General features: G+C 45.0%; 1 protein-coding gene across 1 annotated transcript in view; it reads left to right on the top strand.

Annotated features, from left to right (window-relative positions):
• The window catches only part of LOC311302020 (uncharacterized protein), a 187,468-nt gene that overhangs the window by 41,257 nt on the left and 136,974 nt on the right, over positions 1-9,237 (top strand). The window lies entirely within an intron of this gene.

The following is a 9,237-nucleotide window of genomic DNA, read 5'->3' as shown; positions in this document are numbered from 1 at the left end:
TCAATACTAGTTTTACTTGATCTTAGTGCTGCGTTCGATACTATAGATCACACAATACTCTTAGATCGACTACAAAATTATACTGGTGTTCAAGGACAAGCATTAAGCTGGTTCAGATCATACCTATCTGACCGATACCATTTTGTCTATTAAAATGGAGAAAAATCGATCATAACTCCAGTAAACTATGGAGTGCCGCAAGGATCTGTGTTAGGCCCTCTATTATTCTCAATATATATGCTGCCACTTGGAAATATTATAAGGAAACATGGAATTAGTTTCCATTGTTATGCTGATGACACTCAAATATATATTTCATCACGGCCGGATGAAAACGCTAAATTATCCAAATTGACAGAGTGTGTTAAAGATATAAAAGATTGGATGACGCGCAATTTTCTTTTATTAAATCCTGACATGACAGAGGTAATACTTATCGGTTAAAAAAAACGCCTACAAAAACTCGCACACTACAACTTTAACATCGTAGGATGTCCTGTTACTTTATCCTCTACAGTAAAAGACCTGGGTGTTATACTTGACTGCAACCTGTCTTTTGAAAATCATATTTCATATGTTACAAAAACAGCCTTTTTCCACCTTAGAAACATTGCTAAGCTACGTAACATGCTATCAGTTTCTGATGCAGAAAAGTTAGTTCATGCATTCATGTCCTCGAGACTATCCATCCATCCATCCATCTTCTACCGCTTATCCGGGGCCGGGTCGCGGGGGCAGCAGTCTAAGCAGGGATGCCCAGACTTCCCTCTCCCTCGACACTTCCTCCAGCTCTTCCGGGGGGACACCGAGGCGTTCCCAGGCCAGCCGGGAGACATAGTCTCTCCAGCGTGTCCTAGGTCTTCCCCGGGGTCTCCTCCCGGTGGGACATGCCCGGAACACCTTCCCAGGAAGGCGTCCAGAAGGCATCCGGAAAAGATGCCCGAGCCACCTCAACTGACCCCTCTCAATGTGGAGGAGCAGCGGCTCTACTCTGAGCTCCTCCCGAGTGACCGAGCTTCTCACCCTATCTCTAAGGGAGCGCCCAGCCACCCTGCGGAGAAAGCTCATTTCGGCCGCTTGTATCCGGGATCTTGTCCTTTCGGTCATGACCCAAAGCTCATGACCATAGGTGAGAGTAGGAACGTAGATTGACCGGTAAATCGAGAGCTTCGCCTTGCGGCTCAGCTCCTTCTTCACCACGACAGACCGGTACAGCGACCGCATTACTGCAGAAGCTGCACCGATCCGTCTGTCAATCTCCCGTTCCATCCTTCCCTCACTCGTGAACAAGACCCCGAGATACTTGAACTCCTCCACTTGAGGCAGGAACTCTCCACCAACCTGAAGCGGGCAAGCCACCCTTTTCCGACTGAGGACCATGGCCTCGGATTTGGAGGTGCTGATTCTCATCCCAGCCGCTTCACACTCGGCTGCAAACCGTCCCAGTGCATGCTGGAGGTCCTGGTTTGATGAGGCCAACACGACCACATCATCCGCAAAGAGCAGAGATGAAATCGTGTGGTCCCCAAACCTGACCCCCTCCGGCCCCTGGCTGCGCCTAGAAATTCTGTCCATAAAAATTATGAACAGAACCGGCGACAAAGGGCAGCCCTGCCGGAGTCCAACACGCACCGGGAACAAGTCTGACTTACTGCTGGCAATACGAACCAAGCTCCTACTCCGGTCGTACAGGGACCGGATAGCCCTTAGCAAAGGGCCCCGGACCCCATACTCCCAGAGCACCCTCCACAAGATGCCACGAGGGACACAGTCGAATGCCTTCTCCAAATCCACAAAACACATGTGGATTGGTTGGGCAAACTCCCATGAGCCCTCCAGCACCCTGTAGAGGGTATAGAGCTGGTCCAGTGTTCCACGACCGGGACGAAAACCACACTGTTCCTCCTGAATCCGAGGTTCTACTATCGGCCGGATTCTCCTCTCCAGTACCCTGGCATAGACTTTCCCAGGGAGGCTGAGAAGTGTGATCCCCCTATAGTTGGAGCACACCCTCCGGTCCCCCTTCTTGAAAAGAGGGACCACCACCCCGGTCTGCCAATCCAAGGGCACTGTCCCCGACCGCCACGCGATGCTGCAGAGGCGTGTCAGCCAAGACAGCCCCACAACATCCAGAGACTTGAGGTACTCAGGGCGGATCTCATCCACCCCCGGTGCCTTGCCACCGAGGAGTTTCTTGACTACCTCGGTGACTTCAGCTTGGGTGATGGACGGGTCCGCCTCCAAGCCCTCAGCCTCTGCTTCCTCAATGGAAGACGTGACGGCGGGATTGAGGAGATCCTCAAAGTATTCCTTCCACCGTCCGGTGATATCCCCAGTCGAGGTCAACAGCTGCCCTCCTCCACTGTAAACAGCGTTGGTAGGGCACTGCTTCCCTTTCCTGAGGCGCCGGACGGTTTGCCAGAATCTCTTCGAGGCCAGCCGATAGTCCTTCTCCATGGCCTCACCGAACTCCTCCCAGGCCCGAGTTTTTGCCTCCACAACCACCCGGGCTGCAGTCCGCTTGGCCCATCGGTACCCATCAGCTGCCTCAGGAGTCCCACAAGCCAGCCAGGCCCGATAGGACTCCTTCTTCAGCTTGACGGCATCCCTTACTTCCGGTGTCCACCACCGGGTTCGGGGATTGCCGCCTCGACAGGCACCGGAGACCTTACGGCCACAGCTCCGAGTGGCCGCGTTGACAATGGAGGTGGAGAACATGGTCCACTCGGACTCAATATCTCCAGACTCCCTCGGGATCTGGTCGAAGCTCTGCCGGAGGTGGGAGTTGAAGATCTCTCTGACAGGAGATTCGGCCAAACGTTCCCAACAGACCCTCACAGTACGTTTGGGTCTGCCGAGTCTGTCCAGCTTCATCCCCCGCCATCGGATCCAACTCACCACCAGGTGGTGATCAGTTGACAGCTCCGCCCCTCTCTTCACCCGAGTGTCCAAGACATACGGCCGGAGGTCAGATGAGACGACCACAAAATCGATCATCGACCTCCGGCCTAGGGTGTCCTGGTGCCATGTGCACTGATGGACACCCTTATGCTTGAACATGGTGTTCGTTATGGACAAACTGTAACTAGCACAGAAGTCCAATAACAGAACACCACTCGGGTTCAGATCAGGGGGGCCGTTCCTCCCAATCACGCCCCTCCAGGTGTCACTGTCGCTGCCCACGTGGGCGTTGAAGTCCCCCAGTAGAACGACGGAGTCCCCAGTCGGAGCACTTTCCAGCACCCCTCCCAGAGACTCCAAGAAGGCCGGGTACTCTGCACTGCCGTTCGGCCCGTAGGCACAAACGACAGTGAGAGACCTATCCCCGACCCGAAGGCGCAGGGAAGCGACCCTCTCGTTCACCGGGGTGAACTCCAACACATGGCGGCTGAGCTGGGGGGCTATAAGCAAACCCACCCCAGCCCGCCGCCTCACACCATGGGCAACTCCAGAGTGGTGAAGAGTCCATCCTCTCTCGAGGAGTGTGGTTCCAGAGCCCAAGCCGTGCGTAGAGGTGATCCCAACTATCTCTAGTTGGAATCTCTCAACCTCACGCACAATCTCAGGCTCCTTCCCCGCCAGAGAGGTGACGTTCCATGTCCCTAGAGCTAGATTCCGCATCCAGGGATCGGGTTGTCTAGGCCCCCGCCTTCGACTGCCGCCCGATCCACTTTGCACCGGCCCCTTACGGTCCCTCCTGCAGGTGGTGGGTCCACGGGAGGGTGGCCCCACGTCACTCCTTCGGGCTGAGCCCGGCCGGACCCCATGGGGGGAGGCCCGACCACCAGGCGCTCGCATACGAGCCCCAACCCCGGGCCTGGCTCCAGGGTGGGGCCCCGGCTGCGCCATACCGGGCGACGTCACGGTCCTCTGTTTTTTCTTCATCATAAGGGGGTTTTGAACCGCTCTTAGTCTGACCCGTCGCCTAGGACCTGTTTGCCTTGGGAGACCCTACCAGGGGCATATAGCCCCAGACAACATAGCTCCTAGGGTCATTCGGGTACTCAAACCCCTCCACCACGGTAAGGTGGCAGTTCAAGGAGGGGGTCCTCGAGACTAGATTACTGTAATGCTTTATTAGCTGGTTGTCCTGCATCCTCAATAAACAAGCTACAGTTAGTCCAAAATGCCACCGCTAGAGTTCTTACTAGATCAAGAAAATTTGACCATATAACACCAATTTTATCATCACTACATTGGTTACCTATAAAGTTACGTATTAATTACAAGGTATTGCTACTGACTTATAAAGCCCTAAACGGCTTAGCTCCAGTCTATTTAACGGATCTTCTATCACCCTATAATCCATCGCGCTCTTTAAGATCACTAAATTCGAGGCTTTTGGTCATACCTAGGATATCCAGATCAACCAAAGGAGGGAGAGCATTTTCACATTTAGCTCCAAAACTCTGGAATAGCCTTCCTGATACTGTTCGTTGCTCAGAATCGCTCTCCCAGTTTAAAACTAGATTAAAGACGCATCTCTTCAGCCAGGCATTTATATCATATTTTTAATCTTAGTTAAATCCGGTCTCTAGTTCATAAACGCCAGAGGAGAACTGGCCCCCGACTGAGCCTGGGTTCTCCCAAGGTTTTTTTTTTCCTCCATTAGGTCACCTGATGAAGTTTTTCAGTTCCTTGCCACTGTTGCCTTTGGTTTGCTCAGTTGGGGATACTTAATTTAATTAATCAACAATACTATTGATCAGCATTACCAAACGTGGACGTTTTACACTAGAAACAAACACTGATGTACTATTTTATTTAATACTGTGAAGCTGCTTTGATACAATCTGTATTGTGAAAAGCGCTATATAAATAAAGTTGACTTGACTTGACTAAATATAATCTACATTTTTTCTTGTTTATATTGAGGTGACTGAGGGTCTGACCTATAGTGTTGGGAATGCAATGGCAGTGCCAGTTCATTTAGCCCGGCTTCAGAATAAACTTTTATTTGCTTGCTATAAAATTAAGGGCCTATCCTAACAAAAAAAAAATAACAAAAAAAAAGCAGCCTAAGCTTACTTTCTTTTAATCTTTTTTTCCTACAAGTTTAAAGAAGAGCGATCAGTTATATGAAAATCAGAAATGAGAAGTGTAAGTGTGATGTAAGACTTAAACTTGGTGCATTATTATTATGGTTTGATAGTGTCTGATTAATCAATTATCAGTAAATGATAAAAAGGGGGAATTGTAATGGAAAAAAATGATTTTCATTGATTTACAGTGTTGATTATAATTTATTTTCAGTGAGACATTGAAATGACCCTTTGCTGGACTGTCCGTGGTCTGCCCACTTCAGCTGACTGATGTGTGTGTGTTTTGTTTTAAACACTGGGAAGCAGCTGAGACGTCAGGAGGAGACAGATTGAAAGGGAGGTCATCCAATTTAGAACTTGTGAGCTTGTAAGAATAAACGCAGCAGGATTAGATCACTAGCAGAGAAACCTTCCCTTCTTTAGATAAGAAAGCCTGTAAGCAGAAACCTTGAGAAGTGATATAAAAGCTGCTCTGCCCTCCCTTCCTTGTCGCACTTGCTCCATAGTGTACTTTGGGTCACTTCTCTGTGGGCCTATTCTTGCAAGAATAAATACTCTTTAAAAGACAATTGGATTCAGAGTGTCTCTTACGCATGATGATGATGATGATGTTAAAGACATTTTTGCCACAACAACTCTGAAAATGTAGAGCATACAAGCAAAGTTCATTTACTCCTGTGCTCCTCAGATTCAGTTGCCCGCCCCCTCCTGAGAAAAACAAAACAGTTCAATGGCAAATATGGGTGTGACTGCTGCCTTCACACTGGTGGTGGTCCATATGTCTGGGAAACCCCAGAACCACCTTTACAGACAGAAAGGGGATCATTTTCTGCATGCTATGCTGGCAACACCTGCTAATCCAGTAATGGGTGTGAAAGGCCCATCCCCTTTGATGGAACTTGAGAGCTTCAAGATGATCACTGGATTCATTCCTGAGTACCAACACAGTGTCTGCCTGGGTGTCACAAAACAGATTACATCTATGTGGCTAGACAGTAAGCACCATAATGAAGACTGGTATTGGGCGGCAACGTCAGTGATATAGACCAGGAATTGCTGGCCATTAACCCACCTGTGGAGGTCACAAGGGCACCAAGATCAGTGTAGGACAGAACATTCTGGAAAGCATCTGAGTGGAGGTCATTTTTGTTGTTTTATGCATTGCCTGTTTAGAATGGCATTCTGAAAAAGTAGTATTGGAATCATCTTTTTTATTCGTTTTTGCGATACACACTCTTCTTCAGAATGCCATCAAAGTGAGACATGTGGATGTGGCAGAACAAGAAAATTTGTGCTCAACTTTGAGAAACTGTATGGCGCTGCTAATGCTTCTTTTAATGTGCATTTATTAATGCACTTAGCAGCAGGCATGCGTAACTGGGGACCACTGTGGCCAGCATCCACATTTCCATTTGAATCATTTAATGGGACTTTGCTTAGGTTTTTCAGTGGAACAACACATGTGCCAACACAAATAGTGAAAAGATTCCTTCGGTGGAGGGGTCTCTCAAAAAAAGAAGGGACTACAATGGCAAATGCTAATGATAGCATAAAGACATTATTTGACAAACCTTAAAGTACATATAGCATAAGAAAGAAATCAATGGAGTTTCAACAATGTCAGAGGTTTTGGCTGCCCAAAGAAACAGTTAATTCAGGTATATTTTATGACCATTTCATTTGTAGCAGTGTGGTTTATCATTCATATAATAACACAACTCTTAAAAAGAGAAATAATTCAGTTGTACAGTTAAATGATGGAACATTCTGCGAAGTTATGACCCTGGTGGCTTTTTACATCTGATGATGGGGCCTCATCCACATCCACCAACTTCTGTATTTTAGTAAAAGAGCTTGCCAAGAGTGGAGGAAAGGTGTGTAGAGATGCTCAGTTAAATATATTTTCCACATTCATAAAGGAGGTGTCTCACACCCATAATGTATTTGCCGTGCATCCCCAATCACTTGAGCGTAAATGTGTAATGGTTAAGTCCAAGGACAAAATGTGTCATTCCACATCCAAACAATGTTGAAAGAGACTAAAATTCTTGGGTAGCATCTACTTTAAAGACGTCAACGCCAAACCGACCTCTGTATCAGTCCAATACGCATGAATACGGTCAGCGACTTCTTGGTCTGTACACTCTTCAATTGGTCTTGTTTGCAGTAGCCCTGCTTTTTCTCCTTTAAACAATACCAATGAAATGTTCTTTTTTGAACACTTGTAACAATGTTAACAGTGTGAGTGAATTTCAAATTTTTTTGCTTATAATTTAGCCAGTATTAACTTGTCTGTTGCAATATGGGTGATGCAAGATGGTTTAAACCACTTGCTTTTCAGCATAACACATTTTTTGTGCACCTGTACTTGAAGTGACCATATGTGTGACCTGAAGTGTGCATTTAATGTTTTATTTAATGTCATTTTGTGTGTAAGATGTATCCTATTTGTCTGCAAAACTGATTAAACATTACAGAACAGCTGCAATAATTTCTATCTGTGTACTTTACACACATCACAAAATTTCATAAATGGTGGAAAAGTGCATTTTCATAGTAATACTATTGAACGCTTTCTAAAAGAATGTCCTGAAGTACTAGCGTGAATAACTGCACTTCATAATAAGACCCAAATCTAACTTAAAATACACTCAAACTTAATATTACAGTGTTGATATTAAAATGTTTACTTTTAAAATATGCTTTCAGTGTATGTTACAATGACAATTTTGAGCATACAATTTAAAATATATAAAAAATATGCTTACATTTTCTTTCAAATAAGTACACTTTAGAAAGTGCACATAACTTTCACAAAGTATATTTTAGTATAATATATTTCTATAAAGTGTAATATAGTATATATTATAGTATAGTATAGTATTATTTTAAAGTGTGTTAAAAGTGTTAGGGTGAAAGCATAATGCCAGTATACTTTTTATATATTTACAAAAAGTACAATTTGTGTAAGTACATTTTCAACATACTATCGGAAATATAAATATACTTGAAATACAATGAAGTACTTTTTTTTTTTTTCGCTTGGGGCTTTTGGAGATTAACTGGGACTGTCTATAAAATTACATAAGATTATTGGCATACACATTTCTAACTTCAATAACATTTGAAGAGAATGACTTAGGCCCAATCCCAATTCTATTTTATACCCCTTCGCCTACCCCTTACCCTTGCCCCTTGAAACAGAGTGTCAAGGCGTAGGGGTGAAAATATTCCCCTAAGAAATGGGACACCACTACTACACCGTTACATGTCATTATACATCGTCGCTAGCGCCTACGTCACAGGAGATGCGCCAATGTTTATCACAAACTTCCAAGATGCCGTCGTCAGCTGTAGTCTTGCGTGAGTTACAGCTATTATTTTGCATTTTTCTTCTGAAGTTTGCAGAAAACAACGGAGATGACAATATCTTCAACGCCTAATGCTGCGTTCACACCAAACGCGAATAGAGCGTCTGGCACGAGTGATTTCAATGTTAACCCTCTGGGGTCTGAGGTGTTTTTGGGGTCCTTGAGATGTTCTGACATTTGTGCTTTTTTCAGTTGCTTATAAACATAGTAATGGCAAAAAAAAATTACACACTATTTAGCACAAACAGGGCTACCATAATATGTGAGCAACAAGAATGTACATGTCTGCATTTTTGAGAGAATAATGTTTATGCGTGGTTATTGAAAAAACTAAAAACTAAAGTTTCTGAAATAAGACCACAAAAAACACACTAAATATGTGCCAATAAGACTTTTGTCTAATGGATGTCATCGCCTAGTGTTTTTTCTTCAAAATTATGTGAAAATCACCCTGCCTAATCATTCACATAACACAATACATTGATTTGAATTTTGCAAAGCACTTTCTGTTTGGAAAGGCCATATGCGGAGTGGGCGTCACAGATCATGCATATGTAGTGGTTCACACCTGAGGACCGCATACTTAATGAGCCATTCATTCAGGTGAGTCACTGAGCCACAAGAATGCAAGAGCAACAGTTGGAAGCATCTCAATTCTTTTTTATTTTTCCACATATTGTGCTTGCAATTTGGCCTATAATAGCCAAGGAAAACATGTAATTGTGCAGTTAATTCTCATACTGTATTTTCAGTTTTGGAATATTTATCTTCTCCCCAAATTTGTCACTAATAAAACACAATAAAAATTATTTAAAGAAAAGGCT

The sequence above is a fragment of the Rutilus rutilus genome (assembly GCF_951802725.1).
Source record: "Rutilus rutilus genome assembly, chromosome: 1".
NCBI lineage: Eukaryota > Metazoa > Chordata > Actinopteri > Cypriniformes > Leuciscidae > Rutilus > Rutilus rutilus.
Note: the sequence above shows the minus strand (reverse complement) of the source record. Positions and strands in the feature narration are given on the sequence as shown.